Source organism: Tupaia chinensis, unplaced genomic scaffold (genome assembly GCF_000334495.1).
Source record: "Tupaia chinensis unplaced genomic scaffold, TupChi_1.0 Scaffold000320_1, whole genome shotgun sequence".
Taxonomy (NCBI): domain Eukaryota; kingdom Metazoa; phylum Chordata; class Mammalia; order Scandentia; family Tupaiidae; genus Tupaia; species Tupaia belangeri.
In genome coordinates, this window is record NW_006159813.1 from 1,753,508 (window position 1) to 1,761,501 (window position 7,994).

The following is a 7,994-nucleotide window of genomic DNA, read 5'->3' on the forward strand; positions in this document are numbered from 1 at the left end:
TCTTCCTTCAGGACGACGATCTGAGCCCTCTCTCTTGCGTGCGTGCTCTCTTACTCGTCTGCCTGCTCCTGCTGGCTGATTTTTTTTTTTTTTTTGGTAGGTTGTGTGTGTGTTTGTGAGTGTAGGTTGAACTTTCTGGCCAGTTTCTTAAAGAGATGAAGGCAAAAGGGGAGCTTGCAGGGCACAAAAGAAATGGCCCGGGGAGCTGATGGCAGAGGGCGGCCAGGCTGGAGAAGCCTGCAGGATCATCGCCATCAGATTAGAGCTAGTCCTCTCTGGTCTCTCCCTTTCCCTCGGCCCCCCCTTTCCCCGCTGCCAAATCTACAGGGACACAGCCTCAGGGAAGGGGGGTCTAGAATGGCAGCTGCAGCCGGGAATTAGGCCAGCAGACCTAGAAGGGGAAGCTGGCTAGTTTAGGCTCCCAAAGCCAGGGTACCTCGCTGCTCCCAGCCTCGTGTGTGCATTCACACGCTCACTCACACGCACGCGCGCGCACACGAGCATCGGGAGGTAGCTCTCCTTCCAAAGAGCAGTGAGCCGGACGAGCTCGCATCCTGGTGCCTCCTGGCGACTCCAGCTGGATCCAGAGCAGGAGGCTCTGTGGAGGGCCTGAGAGATCCTGTGACGTCGCCATCACGCTCCATTTTTCACACTTGCTTCATCATTGAAATGGGACGAGGCTCTGGGCTGGCTGCACAGCTGAACCGAGGTCAGCTCCTTTTCCTCCCCAGGCAGTCTGTGACCTCTCCAGTCCAAGGGAAACCAAGGGCTGGCCCTGAGGGCAGCTCGATGGAGGCAGCCTTGTCATAGAGGGGGTGAGCACGGTCTCTGAGCCTTTTCCACGTCCTCTTGTCTAATCCTGAGCGAGGATCGTTCAACGGCTTCCTTTGGGGTGCAGAGTAGCCAGGCAGCCCTTTAGAAAGCAGAAAAGGTCCCGCAACTGCAACTTGGTAGGTGACTGACTTGTCTTCGCCCAGCAGGGTTCCATTTGGTGTGAATTCATCTCAAGCCTCAGATGTCACTTTGGAGACCTACAGCCTGAGCAGATATCCCACGGGATAAAGTATCGGTGTTTCCTGGCACCCAGTTTTCCCCAGCAGAGGGCACCAGAGATAGACTGGGAGGCAGAACTCCTCCCAGTCCCCAGATGCAATCAACTCCACACACGTAGCTCAGAGTTTTCAGCCCCAGCGGGCTCCCTTCCCAGGGACTTTTGTCCAGTTTGAGTGGCTGCTCCGAACTCCCATCAGGATAGACGGAGGGGGAGCTGTCCAAGGGGGTGCCACAAGCTCGCTGCTCGGGAGCTAGGCAGGAGGTCCCTGGACAGGTCGTGACGACAGGCTGCAGTGCTGCTGCTGATGACCACGGGGTGGTTTATTGAACCAGGGGAGTTATCAGCAGCCTTGCTGGAGACAAACCACTGGAGGGGAAGCTGGGAAAGGAGGGGCCTGCCCCAAGGACAGAGGGAGGAGCCTAGGGGGCTGGGGTGCTAACATCTCAGGAGCAGGAAAGAAGGCGAAGACGCCAGGGAGCTAGAACGGGAAAAGCCAGCCACCAACATAAATGACCTCTTCAAAGACGTGTGTTGCGGAAACCGAGCATGAAGGAAGCACTCCACGGGGCCAGGCGGGGAGGTCAGGGTCAATGGGCTCCCGAGAACGGAAAGGATGGGGAGGCCTTGTGTGAAGTCTGGGCTCTGCCAGCTTCTGACCGTGTGACCACCTCCCATTCCTGAGCACCAATTTCCTCCCCTGGAAACTGGGGCTTCCCCTATCTTGCTTATAAAACGTCCATGGGAAAGCATGTGGCACCAAATAGGTACTCGGTAAGTAATTATTAAAATGGAAGGAAGAAGTATCCTTTGTCAGTGTTACAGGCATACACTCGGCTCTGGGAACACCGAGGGGAGCGAGATAAACACGGTCCGTTTTCCTGGAGTGCACTTGTTAGCAGGCAATAGATATTAAAGAGCATCGTATGAACACAACTGTCTAATTACGTTTGAGAGAAATGCTAGGAAGGAAGACACGAGAACTCTGAGAATGTGAGACAGGGGATCTGACAGTCTGGGGCATCAGGAAACCCTTGTAGACAACACCTAGGAAATAGGTCAACTGCAATCTTTTGAAAAAAAAAACAGGACCCAGGGTCAGTAGATGGCCTAGTGGTTACGTCGCTAGACTTCCACATAGCCTTCGCAGTTTGAGTCCCAGACCTAGTGGCTTGAAACTCACACCGGGCACGTGTGTGTGCATGCCCAAGAACCCGGGAGGAGAGTGGAAGAGAAGGGATGGCAGCATGGCCATTCCTGGGGGAGGGGGGGTGATTTCTCACTTTCCCCCACTGTCTCTGCTTCTCTCTCGCTCTCTTTCTCTCTCTCTCTCTGGTGAACGTACATGTGCCCTAAGGCAAAAACCCTAAAAATAAGAAAATTTTAAAAAAGGTAGGACCCACCAGGGACCCCAGGAGAGGTGAAGGTTAAGTTCCAGATACAAACCAGTTCATCTGAGCTAAATGTCAAGGCAGCACAGGATAAAGCAAGAGCTCTCGGTGCTGGCTGTTGGTTAGAATCACTAGGGCACTTCCGCAGAAATTCTGATTGAACACATTTAAGGTGGTGGGCTCCAGACATTGGTGTGGTTTAGTACTTCCCAGGTAATTCTTTTTTTTAATAGAGAGATTTTTGCTACAGGGCGCATCCACTCGCCAGAAGGACAGAGAAAGACAGAGACAGAAAGTAAGAAATCACCCCCCAGGAGGGCTAGCCATGCCGCAATCCCTTCTTCATTATCCTCTCAGGATCTTGGGCATGCATGCACATGCACCCAACGTGAGTTTAAGCCGCTGGGTCTGGGACTCAAACTGCTGTCGACTATATGGGAGTCCAGCAATGTAACCATTACGCCTTCTGTTGGTCCCCTTCCCAGAAAATTCTAACCCACAGTCAGGATTGAGAGCCACCAATACAGGGGTATGCAGTCAGATGGACGTGGGTTCAGATCTCACCCTGCTGTTTGGAAACTACAGGACCTCTGGGGACATGCTGATCTTTCTGAACTTGTTTCTTCATTTATAAAACAGGGATTTATAAGGAGCTAATAAGATAATATGTGCAAAGGGCTTGACACAGTGCCTGGCACCTAGAAAGTGCCCCCTTCCTCTGCCGGTCTTAAAGAGTCAGGTATGACATCCATTCATTCAATGGGGCATCCATTCAGTCGGACCTGGTGACTCCTGCCCCCTGCAGGCCAGCCTGGGACACAACACCTGCCTGTCGACCTTGGGCTATGCCTCTATCCTTGGAAACCAGAAACAGGAGACAGTAAAACAAGACCCCTCTGGCAAAGTCCCGCACTTTGAGGAACTCCCATCCTGCTTTGGGGGTGGGAGTCGTGGCTGACACTAGCTGGAGACTTAAGGTCGTAAGGGACCCAGGGATTTAGATCGGGTGCTTCAGAGCTTGCTTAAATTAACTTGAGCTGGACAGGTGAGCAGGTAGGCAGGTGGGGTGGATGGCTTGACCTTCAGGAGGGAAATAAAAAGGCTGAATGATAGGGGCTTCCCCTGAGGAGTGAAACAAGGCACATGGCCCCTTCCTCATCCCTATCCACTGTGACTGCAGCCCCTGGACCTCCAGCGTCACACTTTGAGTTCTGTAATGGAATAATAGGATCGGTGGGATGAGAAGGATAAACCCCATTGCTGATTATTCCTGATTAGCAGGGAGGCTGGCCTTTGGCCTCGATCAGCTCTATCACTCGCTTTTGAACTTGGATGACAGCCCAGTGCTAAGACACTTGGGGAAAGCTAGGTCGTAATATGAGAGGTGCTTTGTAGATGCTTCTGACAGATAGGGAACATCTTTATGTGACCCGCCACCAAACCAGTGTGGTACGGCACAGGCAGGTATGTTCAGAGAGAGGCAGATCATGAGTCTCACTGATTCTCGTTGCTATTACTAAGCGACCTTTGAACAAATCACTTTCCCTCTCGCTTTCTCTCTGTGATAATCAGAAGGCATGAGTGCTTGCCAGCAAGAGAGAGAGAGAGAGTGTGTACCCCCTGATGGGACATGACCACAACACGATCTCTTTTCCATCCTGTCAGGATTGTGGGCGCACACACACACATACCCTGAGTCTTTCTCAAGCAGCTGGGGCTGGGATTTGAACAGTGGTTGGTTAGGTGGAATCTGGCTCCCTATGCACAGAGCTTAACTGTTGCGCTATGGGGCTGGCTCGATTTCTTTCTTCCTTTCCTTTCCTTTTTTTTTTTTTTTTTTTGAATTTCCTGAGAGAATACACACATGCACATGGGGGATGAGGTGGAGGAGAGAGATAAGCACCCTCTGCAGGGATAAGCACCCTCCGCAGGGCCTGGGCACACTGCAATCCTTTCCTCCAGTCCTCCAGCCCATCAGCTCTTAGGTACTTGTGTGTGCCTGGCATGTTTCAGGCTGACCAAGCCGGGGATTTGAACCACAGTCATCATGTAGGATCCAGCTTCTTTTTTTTTTTTTTGGAGAGGTTTTTCGCTATAGGGCGTGTGCACTCGCCAGACAGACAGAGAGAGACATAGAGACAGAAAGCCAGAAATCACCCCCCAGGGGGGATGGTCACGCCGCAATCCCTTCTCCACCATTCTCCTCTTAGGATCTTGGGCACGCACGCACACGCGCCCAGCGTGAGTTTGAAGCCACCGGGTCCGGGACGTGAACTGCAGTTGACTACGTGGGAGTCCAGCGACATAACCATTACACTAACTGCTGGTTCCCTGATCCAGCTTCTTGATCAATGCTTTACCGCTGTGACACAGAGCCAGCCCACTCACTCTTTCTTGTGCCTTCCTCGTCTTAAAACGGGATGATAATGCTGATTTTCACAGGATGCCGTGAAGATAATGAGAAGGTACTTTGCCCTCTGTTTAGTAGGTTCTAGACTGACATCTCAAGTTGTTTCCCCCAAAACAGCCTGTTGCTTCCCCCCAAAACAGCCAAAGGCAAATGGGGACACCCAGAAGACTCTTACCAAATTGACTCCAAGCCATTCCTATCACCTATGACTGATGTCCTCAAAGTGACCTTTTCCTTCCCCCTCAGAAAAGGCAAAAGGGGGCCATTCAGTGTCATGGTGGTTAAGGTGGCTGGATCCCACGTGGCCAACAGCAAAGTTCAAGTCCCAGACCTGGCAGCTTAAAAAAACACTGCAGACACATGTATGTACATGCACAAAATCCCAAAAGGAGACTGGAGGAGAAAGGATTGCAGTGTGGCAACCCTTACGAGGGGGTACCTTCTCACTTTCTCTCCCTGGCGAGTACATGCACCCTAAAGCAAGATGAAAAACAAAAAGAGAAAAAAAGAAAGGGGCTCCAAGCTCTCTAGAAGTAGAGATTTAGTTGCGACAGGAACGAGGCATAAACACAGCCCACATCCTAAGAACACAGGCCTAGAGCAATTGAATCTGTTTAGACCCAAACCTTGACTTCTCTCCTCCATCTAAACCATAGGAACTAAGAAACCTCTGAAGCCCAAAGGCAGTCAACATCACCCCTTCATTCGTTCCGTACTGTGATCCCACTGTGTACAAAGCAACATAAAAACTGGGCTGGCCTCACCAAACCAGAAGAGATATCGCTAAAGCTGGAAAAGGGGCAGAAGGATAAGACAAAGTGGTGGCTTTTACTTACATGAGTCTCTTTACAAGGGGCGTTTCCTCTCAAGCTTAGGGTAAGAAACAGAAAGCCTTCTTAAAATAATCTTCCAAGACCCTAAGCCCCAGGTCATATCTTTTCTGAGCCCATTTCTGAGAGCGTGTGTTCTTTCTGGGCAGCTGGGTGGCACGGTTTTAGCTAGCCACAAAGAGAGAACGAGGGGAGGTTCTTGGACATTCAGCTCCTTCCTTTAATAGCCTTCCTCACCTGACTCAGAGGCAGCTTTCAAAGTACCTTACGCAGGCTCTCAATTGGACAATTACTCTATTAATAACAGCAATAACATTAACACGGGCTGCCCTTTACCTAGCACCCACTGTGAGCCAGGCATTCAATATCCTTAATCACGTGGAAGCCTCGCAAGAACTCTGCAAGGTAGTTTTTGTCAATCTCATTTCTGGATGAAGCCACCGAGACCAGGGAGAGAAAATAATGTACCCAAGGTCATAGAGGCAGAAAGTGACAAGAGCAGGGATTGGAACCTTCACCTCTATTCTCTCCCGAGCCACCAACTCATGCCTCAACCGTAAAACCATGCTCACTCCACGCAGGCAATAAGAACATTCTACAAGGTCACTGGAAGAACCCTAATTCTTACCTCCTCGAATGCAGGCGTCTATCTTGGCACCTTTGGTGTCACTTTGGACCCTGGCCTTCCCTGACTCTATTATAATTGGAAAGCAACAGCCCTTGGTCATTAATCGACAATAACGACAACAATAATAATATCTAATACTGACAGAGCCCATGCCCTGTGTCAAGTGCTGGGCCAAGCTCTATACATATCTCCTTATCTCATTCGGTCTCCTAGACGCCCACTGAGGTACTATGATTATCTCTGTTTTACAGGTAAAGAAAGAAGCTTAATGAGATTAAGCAATGCACTTACAAAAAGAAGAAGAAAAAGAAAATGGACCTGGGGAAACATAAAAAAATATACTTCCCCAGGGCTACATTTTACTCTAAGCAGGTCCTATCTGAAATTTTCTATATTTTTCTATAGTCCTTTTTTTTCTCTTGGTCCCAGGCTTGTCTCTAAGGATAGAAATCTCAATGCAGACAGAAGGGAAGGAAAGACAAATTCCTCTTTGTCACAGGAGACAGGAGACTCTGCCATAAAGTCCCGGCCTGGGTTTGCTGTCGATGTTGCTGTTGTTCACAAAGATGGCTCAGAAGGCTCAGCAGGAAGCCGGAAGCTGAATATTCCGGGCTCGGGCTCTCAAGAAAAGCCTGCAGTTCTAAGAGGCAAGAGCTTCCAGAGGGAGGTAGTAAATATTTGATGGGACCTTCCAGCTCCTCCTGACTCAGGTGACCCTGGTGACATTTCAGAACAGTAGGCTGGAGAATATTCTACTGACCGAGAAAGTAGAAGGAAGAGCAAAAGCATGTAGCTGAAATGCTCTGAGCCAAGAAAGGAGCCAAGGAGGCAAATTGTGCAAGACTAGGAAGAAAGGGCTGTTTTGCTAGGTGTCCAGTCAGATCAGCGGAAAGTGTGTGATTCTGGGCCAGGGAGACCAAACTGCTAGACTAAGCTCCAAAACAGTCAGAACTCTGGCTGTCTTGTTTACTGTTGTCTTCCTGGGGTCCAGTAAAAGTCTGGGCAAAGCAGGAGCTCGGGAACTAGTTGATGAATGAACAAATGGTGTCACCCATTCAACAATACAGCATTGCTGCTGCAGCCCGGATCCAACTCACAGAGCACGCCTGCCCTTCCAGCCTACACCTCCCCACTTACACAGAAGCCACTGCAGTCGACTTTTCCCCTTGACGTCGCCTCACGAACTCTCACGGCTCTGCAACCACATCTCAACTCTGGAGAACTGCTCCAGCGAACTCACTTGGCTAATGAGGGCTCCCTGCAGGAACAAAGCCTCTCGTGCTGCCCTATCGCACCGCCACAGCAGCCCCGTGCAACCCGAACCCACGAGCAGCTACCTTCATGTCAGACCTCCACGGGCGCTGGCCACTGCAGAGTAGTATTTTGAAAAGAAATGTGCAGATCTGAAGCAAAACGCACGCGGCCTCCTTGGAACTCTGATTCAGTATGACAAACCAGGAGCTTAAAACAGCTTTATACTAGATCCTAGCACAGAAATGCCTACACTCCCTTCTCCCACAAACCATGCAAACGCCCTGGCCAGACCTCTGCACTACTCCCCTCCTGGGCTGCCGCAGAATTGTCTCAGCACTGTGCCTGTGAGTTTGACTCAGTTACAGGCTCAGAATGAGAGGACACTGTGACTGTGACACTGTGGCTCAAGATTTCAGTTTCCTCCCTGCTG

At 50.6% G+C, this 7,994-nt stretch overlaps 1 protein-coding gene across 3 annotated transcripts in view; it reads right to left on the bottom strand.

Annotated features, from left to right (window-relative positions):
• The window catches only part of CABP1 (calcium binding protein 1), an 88,683-nt gene that overhangs the window by 21,655 nt on the left and 59,034 nt on the right, over nucleotides 1-7,994 (bottom strand). The gene's annotated exons all lie outside the window — the stretch shown is intronic.